Source organism: Sminthopsis crassicaudata, chromosome 2 (genome assembly GCF_048593235.1).
Source record: "Sminthopsis crassicaudata isolate SCR6 chromosome 2, ASM4859323v1, whole genome shotgun sequence".
NCBI lineage: Eukaryota > Metazoa > Chordata > Mammalia > Dasyuromorphia > Dasyuridae > Sminthopsis > Sminthopsis crassicaudata.
In genome coordinates this window covers 358,177,062-358,202,361 of record NC_133618.1, presented here as the reverse complement: position 1 = coordinate 358,202,361, position 25,300 = coordinate 358,177,062, and the positions used below count along the sequence as shown (strand labels likewise).

At 35.9% G+C, this 25,300-nt stretch overlaps 1 long non-coding RNA gene across 1 annotated transcript in view; it reads left to right on the top strand.

Moving 5' to 3' along the window:
- Positions 1-16,958, top strand: part of LOC141553504 (uncharacterized) — a 58,324-nt gene extending 41,366 nt beyond the window's left edge. Inside the window, exon 3 of the long non-coding RNA XR_012485482.1 lies at positions 16,626-16,958. This is a non-coding gene — a long non-coding RNA (uncharacterized LOC141553504). The remainder of the gene's footprint in view (positions 1-16,625) is intronic.
- Positions 16,959-25,300: the final 8,342 nt, after the last annotated feature.

Sequence of the window (25,300 nt, the reverse complement as noted above, 5' to 3'; positions counted from 1 at the left end):
CTCTGCAAAGCCAGGGTTTAGCTTAATTGAGGTGATTCACTCCAAGTTCAAAGTAGTTCACCTTCCATGTATCTGAAATTCTCACTTCCTTTATTCTGAAGTAGTATGTGAAAACAAATGAAATTTGGTAAGATGGTTTATTTTTCTAGAAAAAAAAATGACCTCCATTAAACTATGAGTTCCTTTAGAAGAAAATCTGATTTTGCCTTTTTTGTGTTTCCAGTATTTCGTATACTGCCTCACACATAGAAAGTGTTTAATAAATGCTTATTGACTGACTTTGGAGAAAGAAGATAAACTTTTTCAGGTACATGGCTAACAATAAAAAGAGACCATTTTAATGTGGCATGAATAGATACCAAAACTGAGATCAAGCCCACTCCTCTCCAAGGGAGACTACAACTTCCATCTTGAAGAAGAGCTGTGACTGAGCATGTACTCTCTCTCTCTTTCATCTTCAAGAGGCATATTGGTTAGAATTATATTTACTATCAGATCTCAAATATTAGTAGTCTAGGGGTTTTATAAGGCCCGGGATAAATGCTATTTTTCCTAATAGTTGTCAAGGGGAGGGTAATACTTAGTGTACTATTGCCAGTTAAAGTCCTTCTCACCAAACTCTGATCAACACAGCAGACCATCAGGAATAGATTTTATGAAAGCAAATAGTAAGAAGAAATTAAGGAAGTTGTACGGTAGAATAGGCTATGTCAATCAATTCTCAAGAACCCTTTAAACTGAGTTCAAGTTCACTTCAACCAAGGAGAGAGATTCTCAGCGAGAGTAATCTACTCTTAATAGTCTCTAAGGTTGCAAGTGCTGGGAATTAAAAAAAACAAACAAACAAACAAACAACAACAACAAAAACACATTGAGGGCTGTCTCTACGTGCCTGAAGTTCTGGGAAAATTTGTTGACTTCTATTTTTAAAAAAATGAAGCTTATCTTTTGTAACTGCCTCTCCTAAAGTTCTTTGATCATCTGAAATTATGTCTTCCTCATATATATTGTATTCATCATCATGGGCTCAAAAGTCCCAGAAAATTAGAAGTCACATCTCTCTAAACATACATAGCACATAACATAGTCATAGAAATGTCTTTCTGATTGAGTGGGGAGAAATGTTACATAATTTATTTTTCTATCCAGAGCCAAAATCATGCTCAATCTATCTCAGAATTATTGTATTCTATATCCTTTCTGAATTCATCTAATAGATTTCATTGTTTTTCTGGAGAATAAATTCTGGTGGGATGGGAGAATGGAATCAGGAAGACTCGTTTTCCTGAATTCAAATCTGGTCTCATGCACTTACAAGCTGCATGACCTTGGACAAGTCACTTAACCCTATGTGCTTCAATTTTCTCTATAAAATGATCTGGAAAAGTAAATCCTGTACCTTTGCCAAGAATACCCCAGGTAGGGTCATGAAAGATTCAGACATTACTGAAACAATAGAATGACAATCCTGAGGTCCAGAGAGATTGAATACCATCTCAGGGATATATTGAAGATCACACAGGGATTAAACAAAGGCAATATAGAATCCATGTCAAGTCCACAAGTATTTATGAAATACTTCCTGAATGATGGCTGCAGGGACAAGGCTGCAAGACCATTTAAATGTATCATTAAAATGACCTGAGGCTTGATTCAGGTTTACATGAAGACTTTTTTCTTCTAACCTGGACTTTGAAAACTTTTAAAGTCATATTGTCCCAGATTCACATCATCTTCTATAAATTCATTTCTTAGTAAATGATTTCTAGACTGATCTCATCTTATTTTCCATCTCTAAGATTAGTTCTACCAAATTAGTTTCACATGGCAGTCCTCTGGCTTACTTCTACATTGAAGTAAACTTCAATGATTTAAAAGTGATGGTGGGGAGAGGATCCCCTGAGAAATAATTTAAAATTTTTCATTTGGAAAATGATTATTTTGGAAAGAAATTTAGTTAAAGAGGTTCAGGAAAATGAGCACACCAGAGTTGCAGTCCCCCATTAAGGCAATGTAAACCTTTTAATGCAGCATTTTCAGGAGACATTCAATAACACAATTATAGATGGTTCCATCTGAACACAGGGCTCTGAAGACTGTTACTAGATGAAACCAATATCTTGAGTCACCATGAACTAAAGTTGACATCTGTTGAATGACTAGGAAAGATGTATCTTGGCTGTGCTCAACTCATGGGGGGAAGACAATATTACACTTAGGAAAGAGCCTATGCTCTTCAGAATATACCTGATGAGTCCCAGATGTTCCAACAACCCTGGATTACTAAATAAAGCAAATAGAATGAATGGGGTCTCTTAGGAAATTTAAGAAAGGGTGGGGATGGTTTGGGCAACTAATTTGCTAAGAGGAAAGTAAAAGTCTAATACATTTCTAAAGAATTGTGGGAGTTCTAAACTGTAGAATTATACAAAGTAATATCCTTTTTTACAGCCCAGGATTTTCAAAGCACTGACTACAAAGTGGGCCAGGAGTATATTTTGTTTTTCTAGCTCAGGAAAAAAGGAGTAGGCTCAGTCTATAGGATCTAGTTAATGCTTAATATTCTCTCCTTTCTTGTTTTTTGTTGAAAATCATCTATGTTATTGCTCTTATTTTGACTTATCCCTGTAGATATTTGTGACTTTTTTACATTGGTGAAGTACAGAATTAATATATTTAGTTAAAAAAAATATTATGAATCAACTATGCCCACAGCCCTGTTTAAAATATTGGAAAAGAAACCTTAAATAAAATAATAATAAGTAAAAGATATTGCCCCTCTTCTCAGGGACTTTGTATATGTAAGTAAAAAAATAAAACAAACAAAACAAAATAAAAAAAAGACATGTTCCTCTATGCTCAAAAAGTTATCAAATTGTGCATACTCTTTGACCTGGTAATGTTTCTATTGGGCTTTTATCCCAAAGAGATCTTAAAGGAGGGAAAAGGGACCCATATGTGCAAAAATGTTTGTGGCAGCCCTTTTTATAGTGACAAGAAACTGAAAACTGAATGGATGCCCCTCAATTGGAGAATGGCTGAATAAATTGTGGTATATGAATGTTATGGAATATTATTGTTCTGTAAGAAACGACCAAATAGGATGATTTCAGAGAAGCCTAGAGAGACTTATATCAACTGATGCTGAGTGAAATGAGCAGAACCAAGAGATCATTATATGTTATGGGCTAGAACTCTGAACTTGAAACAAAGGATTCTTACAAGGTACTAAGTCAGTGGAATTGATAAAGACAATAGTTATCTAATTTAAGATGGTTCAGTATGATTGATTTAATCCTACAAGATGTTATGGGCCAGAACTTGAAACAAGGTACTAAGTGGAATTGAGGAGACAGTGGTTAAATCTAGTTTAGCATTGATTTAATCCTACAACAAATAAGTTTCCTAGTGATATAATGATTGGTTTGTACTCAGTGTGTAGCATATAAGCTAGAAGCTTCAGCCAAGGAGATTCAGAGATTTAGAGACAAGTAGGTAGAAGGCTGGAGACTGAAGGCTGGAGCACAAGCCCTTGGATTCAGACAGGTTCATCCCATCTCACACCACCTTGGTGGCAGGCTGTCCTCCTTCACTTCCCCACTGAACCCAAGACTCCCAGAAAACTAGCCAAGCCCCAAGTGAAGGAGATAGAACTGTGAAGGAGACAATAAAGGATTTGGATTTTAACACCTGGCTGCACTTGTGGTGATTACTGAATTGAAATGAAGGCTGTTCCCAGAGACCCCAAGAAAACCTCAACAGAGAACATTACATTTTAGAGAGAACATTACAATTATACACAGCAACAACAAAACTATAAGATGATCAATTCTGATGGACATGGCTCTCATCAACAATGAGATGATTCAAACCAGTTCCAATTGTTCAGTTCTATCCCCAGAGAGAGGACTGTGGGCACTGAGTGTGGACCACAACATAGCATTTTATGCTTTCTGTTGATGTTTGCTTTCTCAGGGTTTTTTTTTTTCTAGATCCAATTTTTCTTGTGCAGCAAGATAACTGCATAAATATGTATACATGTATTGGATTTAACATATATTTAACATGTATTGGACTACCTGCCAGGGTAGGGGTGGGGGTGGGAGGAAGGAAGGAAAAATTTGGAACAGAAAGTTTTGCAAGGGTCATTGTTAAAAAATTAACCATGCATATGTTTTGTAAATAGAAAGCTTTAATTAAAAAAAAAAAAAGACATGTTCCTTGCCCTTAAAAGTCTTAGACCTAATTAGATTTATGGCATATGTATGTTGTGCTACTAGATTATATAGGGTAAATGCCAAAATGAGTGAGAGATATGGAATCTAAAAATCTTAGAGATGAAAGGGACCTCAGAGATTTCTCAATAACATTCCCCAAAATAGTCATTTGGCCTTTGCTTTTGAAAATTGATAGCAAGAGAGATCTCATTACCTTATAAAGCAGTACCTCCCATTTTTGAACAACTCTTAATACTAAGAAAATTTTCCTTAAATTTGGCCCAAATCTTTCATCTTATGACTTTTACCTATTGATCCTAGCTCTGCCTTCTGGATCTAAGTGGAACAAGTCTGGTTTCTCTTCCACAGCTATCATGTCAATTCCTAATAACATACCTTCTTGAGGCTTCTTATCCCTAGTTTTTTAAACTGATCTTTCTATTGTATGGTTTCCAGTCTCATTACTATCCTCATCATTCTTCTATAAATTTACTTCAGATTTTCAAAGACCTTTTTAGAGTGTAGTGTTCAAAACTGAATAGAATATTTCTTTTGTGGTCTGATAAGGGTACAGGACATGATCTTCATTTTCTTTGCTATAAACATCATGGCTATTAATGCAGAATAAGGATAAGTTAATTTTTCCCTTTGGAGACTGCTATATTAGTAATTGGCTCTGGTTAAGGTTGCAGCTTATTAAGATTCCTAGTTCTGCTTCATATGTTTAGTTGTATTTCCCCCATCCTGCATTTGTATAGTTGATTTTTTTTTTTTGTTAAACCTGAGTGTAAAACTCAGTGCATTTTATTAGATTTGATCCACTACATTAGTCTGCCAAAATCTTTTGGATTTATTTGAAATTTTCTGATTTTCCCTACTTGCTTTTTCTCTCATCCTCATTAAATTATTTTGAATTTTTCCTTCTCTCTACATTTTATCTCTTTAATAGACTGTAATCTTTTTGAGGACAGCAACAATTTCATTTTTTTATTTTATGTTGCTAAGATCTAGTAGAGTGCTCAAGTAGATACTTAATAAATGTTTGTTGAATTGAATTAGGGCAACTAGATGGTGTTGTAGATGGAGCACTGGTTTTGGAGCCAGGAGGATCTGAATTCAAATTCAGCCTCAGACAATAAATATGTCCTAATTATGTGATCCTGAACAAGTCACTTAATTTCAATTGCTTCACAAAAGAGAAAAAAAAGGATATGTTTTAAAGAGAGAGAGACATACAAAATGCTAGCTATTCCATCATTTGTATTTTATATGAAAATTTGATAATCATATAACATGCCTCCAATTAAATTTTTCCACCACATTTATTTATTTTATTTTTAGTTTATAGAATAAAACAAGCATTTCCATAACATAGTATAATAAAAAAGACATGAAACTTCAATTCTGTTATGAACAGCTTACTATTCCTTTTAAATATGTAATAAAGTGACCATGTAAATTCCTTTTTTTCTTCCCTCCCTCCACACCTCCCCAGTTTGGAAATGACAAAAGAAATTGCTGTACATAAATGTAATACAACATTGTTATGCCTTAGAAAATGACAAATATGATGATCACAAGAAGTTTAGAAGGATTTATACAATTTGATACATAAAAAATGGAAGAAACTGAGTAAAAAAAATGACAACAAATGAAGAGAATAGCTACAAAACAATCAAATATAAATATTGAAAAATTACAAAGAATATCATACTTACAAAGAAGAAAAATGAGAAGATACTTTTACCACACATCCCCTTTAGAGGAAAGAGGTTCACAAGTATTGTACACTGCACATATTTTCAGACCATTCATTAATCAGTTGTAGATTTTTTTTTCTGTTTTTAAATTTTTAAATATTGTTATATGGGATGGCCTTTGGGGAGGAGCAAGAGGAGAGACATTTTGGTGGTATAAAAATAAAAGATTTTTGTAGTGTTCTCTCTAAAATGTAATGTTCTCTGTTGAGGTTTTCTTGGGGTCTCTGGGAACAGCCTTCATTTCAGTTCAGTAATCACCACAAGTGCAGCCAGGTGTTAAAATCCAAATCCTTTATTGTCTCCTTCACAGTTCTATCTCCTTCACTTAGGGCTTGGCTAGTTTTCTGGGGACCTTCCAGAGTCTTGGGTTCAGTGGGGAAGTGAAGGAGGACAGCCTACCACCGAGGTGGTGTGAGATGGGATGAATCTGTCTGAATCCAAGGGCTTGTTCTCCAGCCTTCAGTCTCCAGCCTTCTACCTACTTGTCTCTAAATCTCTGAATCTCCTTGGCTGAGGCTTCTAGCTTATATGCTACACACTGAGTACAAACCAATCATTATATCACTAGGAAACTTATTTGTTGTAGGATTAAATCAATGCTAAACTAGATTTAACCATTGTCTCCTCAATTCCACTTAGTACCTTGTTTCAAGTTCTGGCCCATAACATCTTGTAGGATTAAATCAATCATACTGAACCATCTTAAATTAGATAACTATTGTCTTTATCAATTCCACTGACTTAGTACTTTGTAAGAATCCTTTGTTTCAAGTTCAGAGTTCTAGCCCATAACAGATTTTCATAAATTCTATTTATTTTTGCTGAGGCAATTGGGGTGACGTCACACAGCTAGGAAGTGTTAAGTGTTTGAGATCGGATTTGAACTCAGGTCCTCTTGACTTCAGGGCTGGTACTCTATCCACTGTGCCACCCGGATGCCCCAAATTTCATTTAAAAAAAAAAAGATTCTAATATGTGCAAAATATCACACTAGGCACTGGGGCTACAAAGATGAAATAGATTCTCTCAAAGAGCTTTCATTTCATAGGAAAATACAACAAGAAAACTGGATAGCAGTCAGACCACTATCTCTAGAATCACAGCATCTGGGTTCAGATTTCACTTTTGATTCTTATTAAACATATAACCTTGTTCAAGTAGTTTGACCCAGTTCTAAGATGGGATCTTAAGTAGATGCAACCTGGGACCCAGAATCCTACAGCAATTCTTTACACAACTTAGAGTCAGTCTTGGAGCTTTCCCAAATCTTTTTCTGACTCTTCTCTGACCCAACACCTTCTCTGGCTGGAAATCTTAGAACTTGGCTCAGTTTTCCCCTCCACTCTCCAGGAAGATGGGTCCAGGAATTCAAGTGGAACATTTTCCCCATTATTTCAGATGCAGGAACTTCACTATACTCATTTCTAGGCCTTAATGGTTTTCCAGTAGAGTGTAATCTCCATGAGAATAAAACATACTCTTTATTTTACCTTTGCAAAAATATTTCTTGGGTTGAATGGGATGGGATTAGATTTATTCTTTGAGGGAATACTGTTTGGATAAGCTGGCCTTCCTTCTCTAAGGAACCCAAATTGCTCAATGATTTTTTTTTTTTAACTCTTTTCTCTTTGAATCTCTAATTTCTTTGTGGGCTCTGTCTGCTCTCCCTCCCTTTTATGGTAATATAAGCATTGTTGAAATTTACAGTGATCAAGATTTAGTACATCATGTTTAATGAATCAATGAGCAAGAGGTAAGGGCCCATACCCTAACAAGGAAATTTCATTAATGATCTCAATGCCCATAAAGTTTCATGTGTGACATCAGTGAAGATGCCCGTATCTTCCATAAGTACATGTCTTACAAATCAAAACAAAAGCCTTATTCTTTAACCTTGAGAAGGTAGAAAGAATGGTGAAAATTCAGAATTCAAGCTTGAAAACCAAGATAGTTTCAAGTTCTGCAATTAATTCATATTACAAATTTAGCTCAATTACTCTCTAAGTCTCAGTTTCCCTATCTGTAAAATGAGAAGCTGAGACAGATGTTCTCTAAATTAGATTTTATGTGTGTGTATGCATTCAGTATAGCATTCCCAATGCCCAATGCAGAGACCTCCTACCTCTGAATTGGGGGCTGCTTTGAGAGGAGCATGGCACAGTGAGAAAGCTGTTGGTGCACTTTCTCCATGCCAAGGACTAAATTTTGCAATAGGCAGTATGGTTGTGGTTGTGTGACTTTATAAAAGTAGCAAGCAGCCAGAGGAGAAGGATTATGAAGCAGTTCTGGTCTTGTCCAGGGATGGGAGGGATGGGTGTTTTGCCTTTTCAAAGATTCTCTCCTCCTACCAGCCCCAGATTCATAGTAGCTCCACCATAGGGGATCTGCAGAGACATGTAGAGGATCTGTATCAATGGTACTACTTCCTATTTAGTTTCCAACACTCACATAGACCATTTCCTTCCCCACCTACCTGGAAGCCAACCTTTAGACACACCATGCACTAGAAAGAACATTGACCCTCCATAGGTACCCTGTTTTCCCCCTGTCCTTCTACCAAAACATGTCCCTTCCCTCTTTGAAAATTCTGCTTAGAAATCCCTCCAAGAGACTTTCCTACTCTAAGCCAACCTACCTCTAGCCAGTCCACTTAATTTACTATCTACTCCTTAGCCCCATAACACACAATCATTGTGTCGAGCTTCTGTGCATTAGGTGTTTGACTTTCAGCGAAGGGCCTCAGTTCATCTTCTGTGAAACGAAGGGCTTCAGCTAAGGCCTCTTCCATTTCTAAGTTTTTCCATTATGTCTTGTTGATGCTGACATTTTAGCTATTTATAAAAGGTACTTTAAAATATTAATCCCTAAAAAATTCAATAACAGTAATTAGGTTAAATTAAATCTCTAAAAATCATTTTCTCGCATAAAGGGTGTGAAGCCTGGCACAGTAGAAAGAACCCTACAATGGGGATAGGGATACCTAGATTCTATTTTCAGTTCAGCCACAGGTGTCATGTGTAATCTTAGACAAATCTGTTCACATCTATGAGCCTCAGTTTCCTCACCTGCATGTAGGATAGTGGTACTTGTACTCCTTACCTCTTAGAGCTATTGTAAGATGATAGATATGTGAGCCTTTTGAAGAGCTGAATGTACTCTTAGTATAAACAGTTCTTGGCTATGCTGCCCCACACAGGGATTATTAATAAAGGTGAACATCAGAGTGGTGCTGGGGGAGTGCTGAGAAAGGATCTCCTTCTTTTGTTCCATGGAAGTTGCTGATGAATAAACAACAAGTTTGACTATGTTGACACATCCCAATTCTGGGAAATCTCTCATTCTGCCCTCTTTTCTTTGTTCATCCCTTCACACTTGAAAAGTGAGCAGAGTTGAGTGACACTGAGGGATTGCTTTCTGAACAAACAAGGCACACCTTCTTCTAGAGACAGTCCCTCAGAATTGGGACCTCTCTGTTCATATGTGTGGATGTGTGACCACAAAAAAGGAGTAGAGGACAAGAGGCGGGTCTCTCCAAGGTCAAGGACAAAACAACCTATAATTAATTTTTCAGCTCCCCATCAAGAGAGGTTTCTGCTTCAGTATTCCAGGCAAGCTGAGAGCAAGTTTGCTTTCTCCCCACATGGATGGATTTAAATTTTGAAGAGAGATGAAAGTAAGATGGAGAGAAAATCTTGAATGGGTTTATTAGTAATTGTGCTGCCAGTCTGCATTGTAGAGGCAATCTCCTCATAAGGAAAGAAATTATATATTTTGTTAAATAAAATTAGTAGTCCTGTTATTAATTCATACCTTTGGTTTCATACATTAGGGAATTCTCTCTGTCAATGAATATCTATAATTGCTATTCAACTTCAAAATTCTCACTGGGAACATTGAAAGGTTAAGTAATTTGCCCAGGACCAAGTCACTAATATGTTTTTCGTTCACTACACAACTTCTCTCACAAGGATGAATTTGGGGGATTGTGGTGATTATCTAAATACTATTTTTTGTTGTAGGAAATGGAGACCTTTGGTTTTATTATCCTGGTCACATATGTTCCCTGCATAATGGTATATAATTTGTAGGAGACTATATTCATATGTGTATGAAGAAGACTTTTTAAAAAGTCATATTTGCTTTTTGTTTGGTTTAAATGTATTTTGGTTTTGTATTTTTTGCCTGACTGCTAAATCTAATCATTTAATGATGATTATTTAAAGTTTCCCTCCTCTTCTTCCTCCTCCTCCTCTTCCTCCTCCTCCTCCTCCTCCTCATCATCACCACCATGGCAGCACAATTTAGTGGAAAACCCAGATAGCTGGTTCTGAGGTTAGGAAGATTTGAATTCAAATCCTGCCTTTAACACATACTGTCCATTTGACCCTGAACAAATCCTTTTGCCTCTTAGTTCACTAGACCAGCTGTGTCAATCAATCCATAAGCGAATAAACATTTATTAAGCACCTACCATGTAATGCTGAGGTTAAAAAAAAAAGAGGCAAAAATAATCCCTGTCTATAAGAAGTTTACAATCTACTGAAGCCATTAAGCTTTATATAATGATCCCTAGAGATCATATATTGATTTTATTTTAAAATGTATGTTTTATTGTATTCCTATTTAAGTTATCAAATATTTCCCAATTGCCTTGTAATCTGGTTCTACCCATCATTGTTTGACACCTCTGCTTTAGGTAACTTCCGGAGACTATAAAATTTGCAGAACATTTTCAGATTTTAGTTGAAGTTCCCTCCCTAACCCAATGAGCTAGGAAAAGTCTCTATCTATGTTATTATTAATAGTGATAGAAATAGAGTAATAATAATAAGAGCTATGGTGTTTTGTGTAATTTTTGTGTAATAATAATAATAAGAGCTATGGTGTTTTGTGATCTCCAAAACACTTTTTCTTGGAACAAACCTAAGTACAAGTAGCATTATCCCTATTTTTCACATGAGGAAAGTGAAGTTTAAAGAGCTTGTCTTGCCCACTTCTACAGAACTTGCTAAGTATCAGATTCAGGATACAAATCCTGGCCTTAAAAATCCAAGATCTGCCTTTCTGCTAAACATGGGGTAGAATGATCAAACAGGTAGTTTCACAGGATTTGATGCCAGAAGGGTATTATACTAAAAGATTAACTGGAAGGATCCTTATAGGTCATCTAATTCAACCTCTTCCAAAAGGAAGCTATTGATGAAGAAGCTATTGTCAGAGGGGTTGAATGATTTTCCCGAAGTCACACAGCTAAGATAGAGTTATCAGTGGAGCTCACTCAGGCTCCAAGTGCAGGGCTCTTCCTGATGTACTTCAGAAGGTCAATGAAGTACCATATTCTCTTATCTTACATGAGACTCTCTGAAGCCCAGAATGAGAGTGGTTCTTCCAAAGTTAGATGTAACTACATCTGGCATATGTCCCCTGACTCCAAATTCAGTGTATTTCCCACTCTTCTACACTGTGTCATTGGTGTGATGGAATCATCTGAAACTGAGGGCACAGAGTTATTGTAGAGAATAAAGATCCCTTTGTCCTTCAACTCTACTCAGAAGAAAGCAGGAGACAAAGGGATGCATGCAGGGAAGGTATTTTTAGCCAGAGTCAAATATTTTAAAGAGGAAGTGATTCATTTTTCTTTAAAAATTCAGTGAAGGTGCCCAGCTATTTGGAATGACAGAAGCAAATCCCAATTTAAATTTTTAGTTTGATCATTTGCATCTTGGAAATTCACAAATGCTACAAATTAGGTTTTGATGTATTGATTTAGAACTAAGAAAGTGATGGAGAGAATGTTAATAATCTGGTGTGTGTGGATATATTTCTCCCCTTTTCTCCCTCCAGAGAGCCAGTTATTTAAAACTTACCAACACAATAATACCTATGGGTATGAAAAAAAAAAAAAACTACTCAATTACATGAAGTTGAAGACCTCAGATTTGTTGGATTTTTGAATACTTCTTAAGCAATCACAAATCTCAACAATTTAGTTCATGATTTTTGCAATTTGCCTTGGATCTAATGCATGAACCAGTGATGATAATGAACCAATGAGCCAGAGAAGCACCAAAAATAACAGGAAGACAGTATAAATATTGACACTTCCAACACCTTTGGATTTTTCTCCTAATGAAGAGTACCATCAGGACCACAAAACAGATGATGATATTGATTGTACAATCAACAATTCATCCTGAATCAAAATCATCTGTAGTACTGATACTAATATTTTGTTCATACCATCACCAAACTGGTATTCCTTGGCTCACCACTAAACTGTCCCTTCTCTGAGAGCTACCTCAGGGAAATGGCATGAGATATGTGCCTCCACTATAGCCCACATCCAAATGCCTCTATGAAGAGTCTATTCCATTCTTCCAAAGGGACTAAATAAGTATTTTCCTTTATCTCCATCCATGGATTCAGAATTATCACCAAGATATCGAAGGGGTTCTATTTCTTCCAAGTAAATAATAATTATAATATATATATAATTATAATATTAGAAGCAAGATGTGTCTCCAAAATATCATCCTTTAGGTTTCCAAGCCCTTTTTGGGAAGGATTTCTTCATGCCATCCTGGAGGAAAGGAAGCCTTTCAATTGAAAAGGATCTGAGCTACTTCTCCAGGGTATAGGAATCCCCCAATTCTGGGGGAAGGAATAAGGACTGATAACCAGATACTATGCCTCCAAACAGTCCATTCTTATTAGGTAAGATTAGGTAATAGAAACCACCAAATCACAGAGTCTTTTTCCTTTCCAGTCCCAGGATGGCACTGATTTGACACAGACATGGCTTCTGGGAGGTTATACACCTGATCTCGTCAGTAAGCATGATAATACAGCCATTGATTAGAAGGGGCAAGACTCTTGTCTTGAGGTGAAAGATCATAAACATTTTTTAAGCACCTACTTTGTGCCGGGCACTGTACTAAGTTCTAGGGATATAAAACCAGAAATAGTCCCTGCACTCAAGGAATTCTTAGTCTAATGAAGGAGACAACAAGCAAACAAATAAGTACAAAAAGGCTATATTAAAGATAAATAGGAAACAATTTGTATAAGAAAAAAGTTGGGAAAATACTTGAACTAAAAGTATGCTCTAATTGTCACAAAAAAGCTCAGTAAGACAGGATTAGTGGCTTCATCCTTAGGGGGAATATTGTTTTCTGGCATCACCATCCCAATGTCCATAACAGTATAATTCTTCAGATTCTGCTATTCTTTTTTAATTATTGTTTTTTTATTAAAGCTTTTTATTCACAACGCATATGCATGACATATATATTGTATCTAGGATATACTATAAGATATTTAATATATATAGGAATTCCTGCCATCTAGGGGAGGGGGTGGAGGGAAGGAGGTGAAAAATTCGGAACAGAAGGGAGTACAAGGGATAATGTAGTAAAAAAATTACCTATGCATATGTACTGTCAAAAAATTTTATAATTATAAAATTAATTTAAAAAAATAAAGCCCAGATTAAGTAGAAAAAAAAAGGCATATGCATGGGTAATTTTTCCAACATTGACCCCTGAATAACCCCCTGCCACAAATTTTCCCTTTCTTCCCCCCATCGCCTCTCCAACCTGGCAGACAATCCAATACATGCCATATACGCTGAAATACATGCCAGATCCAATATGTGTATACGTATTCACACAGCCATCCAATTGTTCAAGAAAAATCAGATCAAGAAGGAAGAAAAAGAAAAACTGAGAAAAAAGAAACAAAATGCAAGCAAATAATAATAGAGAGAGTGAGAATGCTATGCTGTGTTCTACCCTCTGTTCCCATGATTCTCTCTCTCTCTCTGGGTGTAGATGGCTTTCTTCATCACTGCACAAATGGAATTGGTTCAAATAATCTCAATGTTGAAGAGAGCCCCATCCGTCAGAATTGATCATCATATAGTCTTGTTGTTGCTGGGCATAATGATCTCCTGGTACTGCTCATTTCACTTTGCATCAATTCATGTAAAATCAAGTCTCTCTGAAACCATCCTGTTGGTCGTTTTTTACAGAACAATAGTATTCTTCTATAGCATTCATATACCATAATTTATTCAACCATTCTCCAATTGATGGGCATCCACTCAGTTTCCAATTTCTTGCCACTACAAAAAGGGATACCACATGTGGGTCTCTTTCCCTCTTTTAAGATCTCTTTGGGATATAATCCTAATAGAAACACTGCTGGGTGAAAGGGTATGCACAATTTGATAACTTTTTGAGCATAGTTCCAAACTGCTCTCCAGATGGTTGGATTTGTTCACAGTTCCAAAAATAATGTATCAGTGTCTCAGTTTTCCCACATCTCCTCCAACATTAGTAATTATATTTTCCTGTCATTTTAGCCAATCTGACAGGTGTGTAGTGATATCTCAGAGTTGTCTTGATTTGCATTTCTCTGGTCAGTAGTGATTTGGAGCACCTTTTCATGTGGTTACAAATAGTTTCAATTTCTTCATCTGAAAATTGTCTATTCATATCCTTTGACCATTTATCAATTGGAGAATGGCTTGAACTATTATAAATTTGAGTCAATTCTCTATATATTTTAGAAATGAAGCCTTTATCAGATCCTTTGTATGTAAAAATATTTTCCCAGTTTATTGCTTCCCTTTTAATCTTGTCTGCATTACTTTTGTATGTATGAAAACTTTTAAACTTATTATAATCAAAATTATCTATTTTATGATCATTATTGATCAATAATGACCTCTAATTTTTCTTTGGTCACAAATTCTTTCCTCCTCCACAAATCTTAGAGGTAAACTATCCTCTGTTCTTCTAATTTGTTTATAATATCATTCTTTATGTCTAGATCATGAACCCATTTCGACCCTATCTTGGTATACAGTGTTAGGTGTGGGTCTATGCCTACTTTCTGCCATACTAGTTTCCAATTTTCTCAGAAGTTTTTGTCAAATAGTGAATTCTTATCCCCAAAGGTAGGGCTTTTTGGTTTGTCAAATATTAGATTGTTATAGTTATTGGCTATTTTATTCTATGAACCTAACCTATTCTACTGATCAACTAGTCTGTTTCTTAGCCAGTATCAAATGGTTTTTGTGACTGTTGCTTTATAGTTTTAGATCTGGTACAGTAGGCCATCTTCATTTGCTTTTCTCTTCATTAATTCCTTTGAAATTCTTGACCTTTTGTTCTTCCAGATGATTTTTTGTTGATATTTTTTCTAGTTTAGTAAAATAGTTTCTTGGTAATTTGATTGTCATAGCACTAAATAAATAGATTAATTTAGGGAGTATTGTCATCTTTATTATATTTGCTTGAGCACTTGATATTTTCCCAATTGCTTAGATCTGATTTTATTTGTGTGGAAAGTGTTTTGTAATTTTGCTTATATAGTTCCTGACTTTCTCTTGGCAGATAAATTCCCAAATATTTTATATTATCAACAGTTATTTTAAATGGGATTTCTCTTTGTATCTCTTGCTATTGGATTTTGTTAGTGAGGTACAAGAATGCTGATGATTTATGTGGAGTTATTTTGTATCCTGCAACTTTGCTAAAGGTGTGGATTATTTCTACTAGCTTTTTAGTTGATTCTCTGAGGTTCTCTAAGTATACCATCATATCATCTGCAAAGAGTGATAATTTGGTTTCCTCATTATCTACTCTAATTCCTTTAATCTCATTTTCTTCTCTTATTGTCAAGGCTAATATTTCTAATACAATATTGAATAACAATGGTGATAGTGGGCAACCTTGTTTCACCCCTGATTTTATTGGGAATGGTTCTAGTTTATCCCCATTACATATGATGCTTGCTGATGGTTTTAAATAGATGCTACTGACTATTTTAAAGAAAACTCCATTTATTCCTATACTTTCTAGTGTTTTTAACAGGAATGAGTATTGGATTTTATCAAATGCTTTTTCTGTATCTATTGAAATAATTATGTGGTTTTTGTTAATTTGATTATTGATATAGCCAATTATGTTAATAGTTTTCCTAATATTGAACCAGCCTTGAATTCCTGGTATAAATCCTACCTGGTAGTGGTGTATTATCCTGGGGATGATTATCTGTAATCTCTTTGTTAATATTTTGTTTAAGATTTTTGCATCAATATTCATTAGGGAGATTGGTCTATAATTTTCTTTCTCTGTTTTTGTCCTACCTGGTTTAGGTATCAATACCATGTGTGTATCATAAAAGGAGTTTGGTAGGAGTCCATTTCTTATTTTTTCTAATAGTTTATATAGTATTGGAGTTAATTGTTCTTTAAATGTTTGGTAAACTCTGCTATTCTTATAATGATTGCAACCAGTTGTTCAGCATATAATGCCTCTGATGGGTGCTGATATGCTGCCCAAACAACTGTATCTAATGGCAGACATCAACAAAAATTCCACCCTTGGTCCTGATCCAAAAGTCTTTGATTGTACAGATCTGTGCTCTCCAGGTCCCAGACCTCTTAGTCAAGCCCATGACCACTGCCTAGGAATGAGTATAAATAAAGATCTTCATATCATTCTTTGAGATTCACATGCTAGAATCTACCATTCAATCTTACTGGGATGACTTGCCGGAACCCTCATTTGTTAGAGTGTCTCCTGCCTTTGTAGCTAGCTACTAAAGTCCAGTTACATATTCCTTTTTTTTTTTTTTTTAGGAGATGGGGCTATTTGTAAAATCAAGCAAAATGATACTTCTTAGGAGTCAGATCCTGATAGATGGAGGCCTATTGGACAAACAGAGGAGACAAGGTTCCAGAACCTGTAAAGACTCTGGATGACTCTGAATCTGATATAGGGACCACCTGTTTGTGGAAAACAATACCATCAAAGGGATCCAGGCAACTACAATCTTTAATGTACATTTCTATTTAGTAGTAGAAACCTCCTGTGCCTTATCTGGTTTCACAACCTAAAATTGACAGCCCAGCTAGGTGAACAGTTGCTTTTCAAAAGTGTCCAAATAAATGGCTACATGAGAGGGTTATGGAATCATAGCATACATCCATTTTGGGAACTCTCCATACTTTTCAAAGACTTTTCAGAACGGTCATTCCATTCCAGAATTTCCAGGAATGTAGGCCTTGCAGGGTCAGAAAGGTCCAAGAGGAGTTTTCTATCTTCAGGGCTATAATCTGGGCTGCAATTATAAAAGAAAGATTTATTTATAATTTGGTAAATGAGAGTCATGAATATACTCAGATGAGGTATGTATACTTTTTAAAACCTGGAGAGTCCAATATGTCTTTGGACTTCCTTTTTAGATAATGTGAAAACAATTCTCAATGGCTTTGATAGAGTACATCTTCTAGGAGAAATATAGCAATAATCCTGAGGCACCCAGGAGTTCTATCATTCTAACAATCTGTTTGTCAATCCTAAAATCTGCTGGCTTTAGGAATACTATAATGTAGTCCTAGAAACTTTGTTGACTGCCAAATAAACAATGGGTGGTCAGTGATAACAGGATTTTTGAGACAAATGGTGAGGTGCATACCAGACTACTCCTCAGTTCTACTTCTGAGCCATAAATCATTAACCCCCATATCACTAATCCTGGGCTTGGGCTACTGGTCTACAGAAAGATCTAAAGTCAGAAGCAAGGTCAGTAATGGACATTCCCTGAAACCTGTCCACCATAAGCTGCCAGGTGCAATTTACCTTCTTTATAGGTAATATTGGGTTGTGATAAGAAACACTGGTCCATTGTCCTTCATCTCAATCACAAGAAAAGAAATATCTTTCTCTCCCAAGAAACTGATATTAAATGGTATTAACTATGTAATATATCAGGTAAGTCTAAAGATTTCTATTTGCTCCTATCTATAAAATGCAAAAAGGTTGCTGAAGGTGTCCATGCAGAAACTGGGCCTGTCATATACCATCTTGGTCTGCTCTCTGTAGCCTCTTTGAATGATTTGAATGGGGTAGTGGCTTTTAGAAGATATCTTACCTTTGAGTGATATTGAAGGGCCTCTTATGGCATGGTGCTGATTTTTCTTATATTTTACTCACATTCCCACAGGTTAACCATCAATTACTTTCTTATCTATTATTGCTTCAGGAGCTTCATCCAAAATAGTTCAGAGTTCCCCCAGCCTATGGAAGTCAACTGTTGAGAGCTTCTTATTATTAGACCACACCTTCAGGAACCCATTGCTTCAGTGACTCATTAGGTTCCTGTTGGAACTTCTCCTATAACCACCCCAGATCCTTGGTGGAGAAGGTTTGCCCAGCCTCTGTTCCCTCAGGGCAGGGACTCACCCTACACTCAACAGAAGTATTAGGAAAGGCTTGTAACATTCTTCACGGATAGGAGTTCTCATGTCCACCATAATTCTTCTGCCTTATGGCTCAGATCTCAGCAAGAGCATGAAACTCTGAACTAGAGACCATCAGGTAGATGTGGCTACTAGTTTCAGTAGTTTCTCCTCTGCTTTCTTTAATATTGCCCTAGAATTCTGTCTCCAATGTTTATTTTCAATCTTATTCTAAAAGCTCAACTTCTGCAGAACAATCAACAATAATTAGGGGGATATTGACTTGAAACTTTCTTTATACTTATGAGCAATCTCTTTTGATTTGTCTTGCTTAAGGTACTCTCAAGTCCTCAACAGTTAACAGTTTACTTTCTCTTAAAGCAAGGATATAAAACAAGAGACTGGAGAGACTTTTCTCTGAATGCAAATACATCTAGTCATCTAGACAGGATATTGTGACTTGAGGGATCTTAAGAAATCCAGTAAATCAGAATGGTCCCAATTCCACATGGGTGAGATTTTTTTATATCCTTAAATTACCAGGCAGCATGATTCAGTGGAAGCAAAGGCTAATCAAGTATAAGTAGCAGCTTTGTTGCTTTTAGGAAAAACCAATTTCTATCTTAAGAAAATGGGAACTTTGTTCTACTACCACACGAGACTATATATTGGTGGTACATATGTGACCAATCTACATGAGTTCAATAGATACCCATCAGGAAGATAGGACCACATATAGGATGTATATAGCCAGATCACTCTCCTGGCCATGATATTCTACAGAATTATTAATGTGTTCTGGTGATGACGTGCTACTCTCTTCTGTTGTGAACCTGTATCCTCAAAATCTCTCTTGGATACCCAACTTTTAGCTCCCAGATTCAGGAGAGCTGTATAGCTATATTAAGGCATTAAAGCATATCATGTCAATTTACTTTTTGGATGAAAATGAAGTTGGTGCAAGAACAAAAGAGCAGAAAGCAGCTTAGTCACACTTATTTCTTCATTGTTTATACCTGACACCTAAAAAAAGCCCTGACTTACTCTTTGGTCTGGACCAGACAGAACCTCATTAACTCCCTACTTGGTTGTGTCACCATAATTATCTTAAGTACTTGAGGAGAAAAGAAGGAAACAATTCATAAAAATCATCTTAAAATATTATAAATTTTAAACTATAAGCAAAGGACAATAGTTATATAACCACACAAAAGATAGCTACATAAAAAATGGAATTTTCCACAAACGCTTAATATTTAACAAAGTAAAACCAGATAAATTTATAGACAGTGATTTGTTTGTTCTGTACCCTTCTTCAAGTCTATCTGAAGTGGGAGGGAAACTGTTCCCTTTACTGTGTTTCCTTTTCCTTTAAAATTATCACTCTGAGATTTTTTTGATCTTAGAGATAAGGATCTCCCAGGCTCCAAGGAGTCTAGAGACAGGGCCCATCCTCCCAGGATGAGAGAAGTGACACTATTCAGAGGCAAATCAACTCCCATTAATCTTTTTGAAGTTCTGAGTTCTCACTGAATTGAGAAATCCTGGTCTGATCAGCTCACACTGTCCCAGCCACCTACCAATATATCCATGTAACAGGTTCCCTTAAACTCACTCCTTGCAGAAGGCCTAAGGTAGCTTGCTCAGCTGCTAGGAGTCTTTTTGCCTTGCTGAGAAGGCATTCTCAGGGCCAAATTCCATTTCTTTAATAGGACACTGTAGAAGTCAGTCTTTTAGCAAACTGGTTTCTATCCAACAATAAACTCTCATTTTGCAATTAATAATTCCAGAATAAGTGAATTCTTCCACTTTAAACCTGAGGCTAACCAAAAGGGGATTTTTAAACAACTCTCTTATTGCCACTAACCTCATCACCACCAGGAATTGAGGGGATACAAACCTCACCATGTTTGGTTCCCTGACCAGAAATAGAAAGGAGCAAAACTTTATCACATCTACCTTTGACTTTGTTTACCTTTTCTACAGAGTTCTTGTCAGGTAAAATGACTTGCCATGGGTCTTACAAAACTAATTTGTGTCAAGTATCTGAAGTCAAAGTTTTGTTTTTTTGTTTTTCTTTTTTTTTTAAATTATTATGGCCTTTTATTTACAAGATATATGCATGGGTAATTTTTAGCATTGACAATTGCAAAACCTTTTGTTCCAACTTTCTCCCTCCTCCCCCCCCCCATCCCCTCCCCCAGATGGCAGGTTATACAGGCAATACATGTTAAATATATTAAAGATAAATTAAATACAATATATGCATACATGTCCAAACAGTTATTTTGCTGTACAAAAAGAATTGGACTTGGAAATAGTGTAAAATTAGCCTGTGAAGGAAATCCAAAATGCAGGTGGACAAAAGTAGACGACTGGGAATTCTATGTAGTGGTTCATAGTCATCTCCCAGAATTCTTTCGCTGGGTGTAGCTGGTTCAGTTCAGTACTGTTCTATTGGAATTGATTTGGTTCATCTCATTGTTGAAGATGGCCATATCCATCAGCATTGATCATCATATAGTATTCTTGTTGAAATATATAATGATCTTCTGGTCCTGCTCATTTCACTCAGCATCAGTTCATGTAAGTCTCTCCAGGCCTTTCTGAAATCATCCTGCTGATCATTTCTTACAGAACAATGATATTCCATAATATTCATATACCACAATGTATTCAGTCATTCTCCAATTCATGGACATCCACTCAGTTTCCAGTTTCTGGCCACTACAAAGAGGACTGCCACAAACATTCTTGCACATACAGGTCCTTTTCCTGAAATATAAATTTAATTCAGGTCCTGAGTCCAAGGTCAGCACTCTATAAACTGTGAAGCCTTACAGTTCCTACAGTAAATATTAACATATATAAATTTACTTATTAAAATGATCATAAATTTATAGCTAGGAACTTAGGGGATGATTTGCCCAAGCTTCTAATTTTACAGATGAGGAAACTGAAGTCCAGGGTACTTAAGGAACTTTCCCAAGTTTATGATAGTAGTGAGTATCAGAGATTAGATTTTAATATGGTACGCTGACTACAGAGAACAGTAGTTCTTTACTATGTTGTTTCCTTGTCTATATCTGAGTTCAAATCCAGCCTCAGACACTTAATCCTGTTTGCCTCAATTTCCTCATCTATAAAATGATCTGGAGAAGGAACTGGCAAATTATTCAAGTATCTTTACCTAGAAAACCCAAAATGAATTCACAAGGAGTTGACTGTGTCTGAAATGACTGAACAAAAACAACAAATATTACATATAGAGCTATAGCTATACATATGAGAATTTTAATCTATCTCTTTATTTTTATATTAGAAATATTGCTTTTTATTTGCAAAATCTTTGTATATCTTTGCATAATTGAATTTACTGATTTTTGTTTCCAATAATTTCTTCTACTAGTTTGAATGAAAAATGTATTTCTACTTTTCACAGTTGATACAAAAAATGGTATTCCTTTTATTCTTCCATATTTTAACTTTAAATGGCGTTGTAGAGGCAAATTTATCCAAGTCTCTGACAAATTCATTATGCACTGTTCACACTATATTCTGTTTCAAGTTTTATGGATAACAAGAATATATCTCCCATAGGAGAGTTAGAAAGTTGTGTGTTAGAACTGGAAAAATCAAAAGCCATGCTGATAGTAAGAAGAAAAATCTACTTTAGTCCCTCATTACCAAAAAATGTCAAGGATTGTCTCTGTCTCACATGTGAAAGCTGGAAAGTTTAAAAATAACAGAGTTTATGAAGACCCTTTACTGTTTTCCAGTTCTCTTTGTGTAGCCCATTCCTCCTCAACTAGACAATGTGTCCCCTATAGAATCTGTATGAGGCCATGAACATAGTAAATAAATAGAAAATAGTGACCTTTTTTTTTGTTTTATTTGTATTATTATTGAGGAGGAAGAAGATAGTGATGAGTCACAGTCTAGCTATAAGTATTTATTCCACAAATGGTACTTTATTCATATCCTTGTGAATCTAGCTTTTTATAGGTGTCTAACTTCTGTTTGTCTTTCCCTCTCCTCTGAGTCCATAATTGCCTCTATTTTGTAAGTCACAAGTTACAGACCTCTGTTCTTCCCTATTTGACAATAAGCAAAGTTTGACAGAAATTTTCAGCCTGGCTTATGCAGCATGGAAGGAGGAGAAAGAAGTGACTCAAGGAAAGAGCCTTTTGAGAGCTGTATGCAAGCAGGGATGCGATGCCAGACAGCTGATCAAATAGTTGTGTGGACTTATAAAATAAATCCTGGCTTCTGAAGAAGCTGTGGAAAATTGATTTTTCTCAGTGTCTATGGTCTTCCCAGAGGATTTGGTGGGACGGAAGCTGGACATATTTTTCATCTCTTTGTGCTTGGTAGTGACAGTCATCCTTCCAGAATGATAAAAGATGCCAGACACCTGGTCTCCAAGCATGTGTTAGAATTCTTCACCTAATCTTGTCTGCCTATAGTCTCTTTTTCAGCCCATGAATTTAACCATAACCTAAGAAAAGACTCAGAGGATTAGGTACATTTGGGAAGAAGGGAAGGAGGGAAAGAGCGAATGAGGTCTGTCTATATGTGACCTGAAAGTTGGAGTCCATTTCTTAAGAAGCTTAATTTACTCATCAGTGGTGAGCTTCTTGATTATGGGCACCATGCTGGTAGTTGGTATTATATGAAAGGCAATGTAGCACAATCCATCAATCAAAAAGCATACTATATATATAACTACACTATGCACTAGCCACCATGCTAGAGGTTGGAGGGTATAAAAATAAGAATGAAACAGTCCTTTCCCTCAAGTAGCTATATTCTATTATGAGAGACTACACACATACACACACACACATACACACATACACACACATCATAACAATTATATATGTACATATGTAATTACATAAATTTAATATAGAAACCACTGTACTCTTCAACCTTCTTGCTGAAAGCAAAGAGTTACAGTGTGTGCCTTTCCCTGTCTTGTACCTAGGTATGTGATCCTGAGCTAGTATAATTTCTAGAAAAGTTTGAGCTCTATTTAGGAGTATACTCCTTGACTTAATAATAACCCCACCCTACAGAATCTAGGGAATACTGCGATTATAGTAAAAGTTATAGCTCAGAAGTCTAAGGGACTTCTCAAAGGGAAAATAAAAGAAGTATTTACTTTAAAATATGAATCAGATATGAGACAGGTAATTTATTCTACTAGGGAAAGAAATGTTACTATGGAAGAATCACAACAGACTTAATAGGATTCAGTAAATTAACTCATAACTTTGATGCCAATATGGTGATGAGACTAAAATCATATAACTCATCAGAACATAAAGCAATTTTTCAATATTGCTCATTAGGAATTTTGCTTTTCTTTCTTTCTTTTTTTTTCTTTTTTTTTTTTTTTTTAGGAATTTTGCTTTTCAACTCAGCATTGGACATTATGCTTTCAGGTCCAGTACTTCTCACCTAGCCAAATGTGCCAGTTTTCTTTTTGTCTGAGGTCCTACTTTCTTTGCAGAAGCTTTCCTTGCCATCAGTCAATTCTGTTTTGGGAAGAATGTCAGACATGGAGCAAAAGAATTTGGCTTCATATCCAGCTTTGTCATTTAGGACCTAAGTGACTTTGGATAAGACAATTATCCTCTCTGAGCTCCTTCCCTCATCAATAAGATGCAAGAGTTGGATGGAATAACTTCTCAGCTCTCTTATTGCTTTGAATCAATGTTCTTGATATAACGGTGTACAGCCTTGGAGTCAAACACAATTAGAAATAGATCCTTGGGAGTAAGGATGGGGAAATATTGACTCGTGTTATAAAATAACACGATGTCCTTGGTTTCCTTTAACTCCCAACTAAAATCCCATATTTTACTGGAGCCTTTCCCAACCTCTCAATTCTGATATAGCTTGCTTTATTTTATACTTGTTTGCAAGTTGTCTCTCTCACTAAATTATAAACTCCTTGAGAGCATTGTCTTTTGCTTGCTTTTGTAACCCCATCATTAAAGATGCTTAATAATTATTTATTGATTGATTGATTTTACTGTCTTTTTATTTCATTAAACACTTCCCAATTACATTTAATCTGGTTCAGGACACAATAAGGAATTGTGCAAATTGGGCACTTATAGTGTAGAGGAGAATCTGGTGTAGAGTATTCTTCTCCTAAAATAGAAAGATCTTCCACTTTGCAGTTCTTGTGAAGTGTGTGTTATTTCTTGGTAACAGTTGTACAAACTGGGTTAAATCAGTGGCCCTAATGGCCTAGATTTGCCAGTGTGGGAAGGATAGTGATTCAGATTGAGGAATTCAGGAAACTGTGAGAGAAAGAAGTAAGTACTTGTTTTTCTTGCCCTTCTTCTTTTTTCCCCCTAAAAGTTGGGATAAAGTGAGGCCCTTTCAAGTTCTGAGTTTCTTTGTGTGATTGAGAAAGGGATTATTGATTTTCTCTCCTTGAAATTTTAATATATAAAAGCATTAACCAGCACAAAGATGATGAACACTGAAACAGCACCTAAAATGTAGTGAAAAATATAGTTTTAAAATGTTGTAAAAATTAGTACTCTCATTTTAGCATTTTCGTGGGTGGGGTTGGGGATGTTATATTGTTGAACCTGTAATTACACTGGTATAGGAAGGTAGCTCTTGACATTCCCTCTGCTAATTCAGATTACCGTTTGTTTCTCTTACCTTGCTGTAGGTATCTGGGGCACTGAACTGGAATCATAGAGCTATTATGTGTCAGAGGAGAGCTTGAATCTAGTCCTTAATTCTGAGTCTGAGATCTCAGTAACAAATTTTTATAAATTCTATTTCAGGAACTTAGTAGCCAGGAGGCCCTGAACAAGTCACTTATATAATCTGAGCCCAAGTTACCTTATTTGTAAAACTGGGATAACAATAGCACTTACCATTATGAAGATCAGATGAAATAACATATGAATGATTTGTAAAATGATTTGTAAACCTATGTGTTATTTAAAAGTGATCTGTTATTATCATTAGTAATAATAGCAGCAGCAGCAGCAGCAACAGTAACAGCAGCAGCAGTAGTCACTATTAATATTATTAGTATC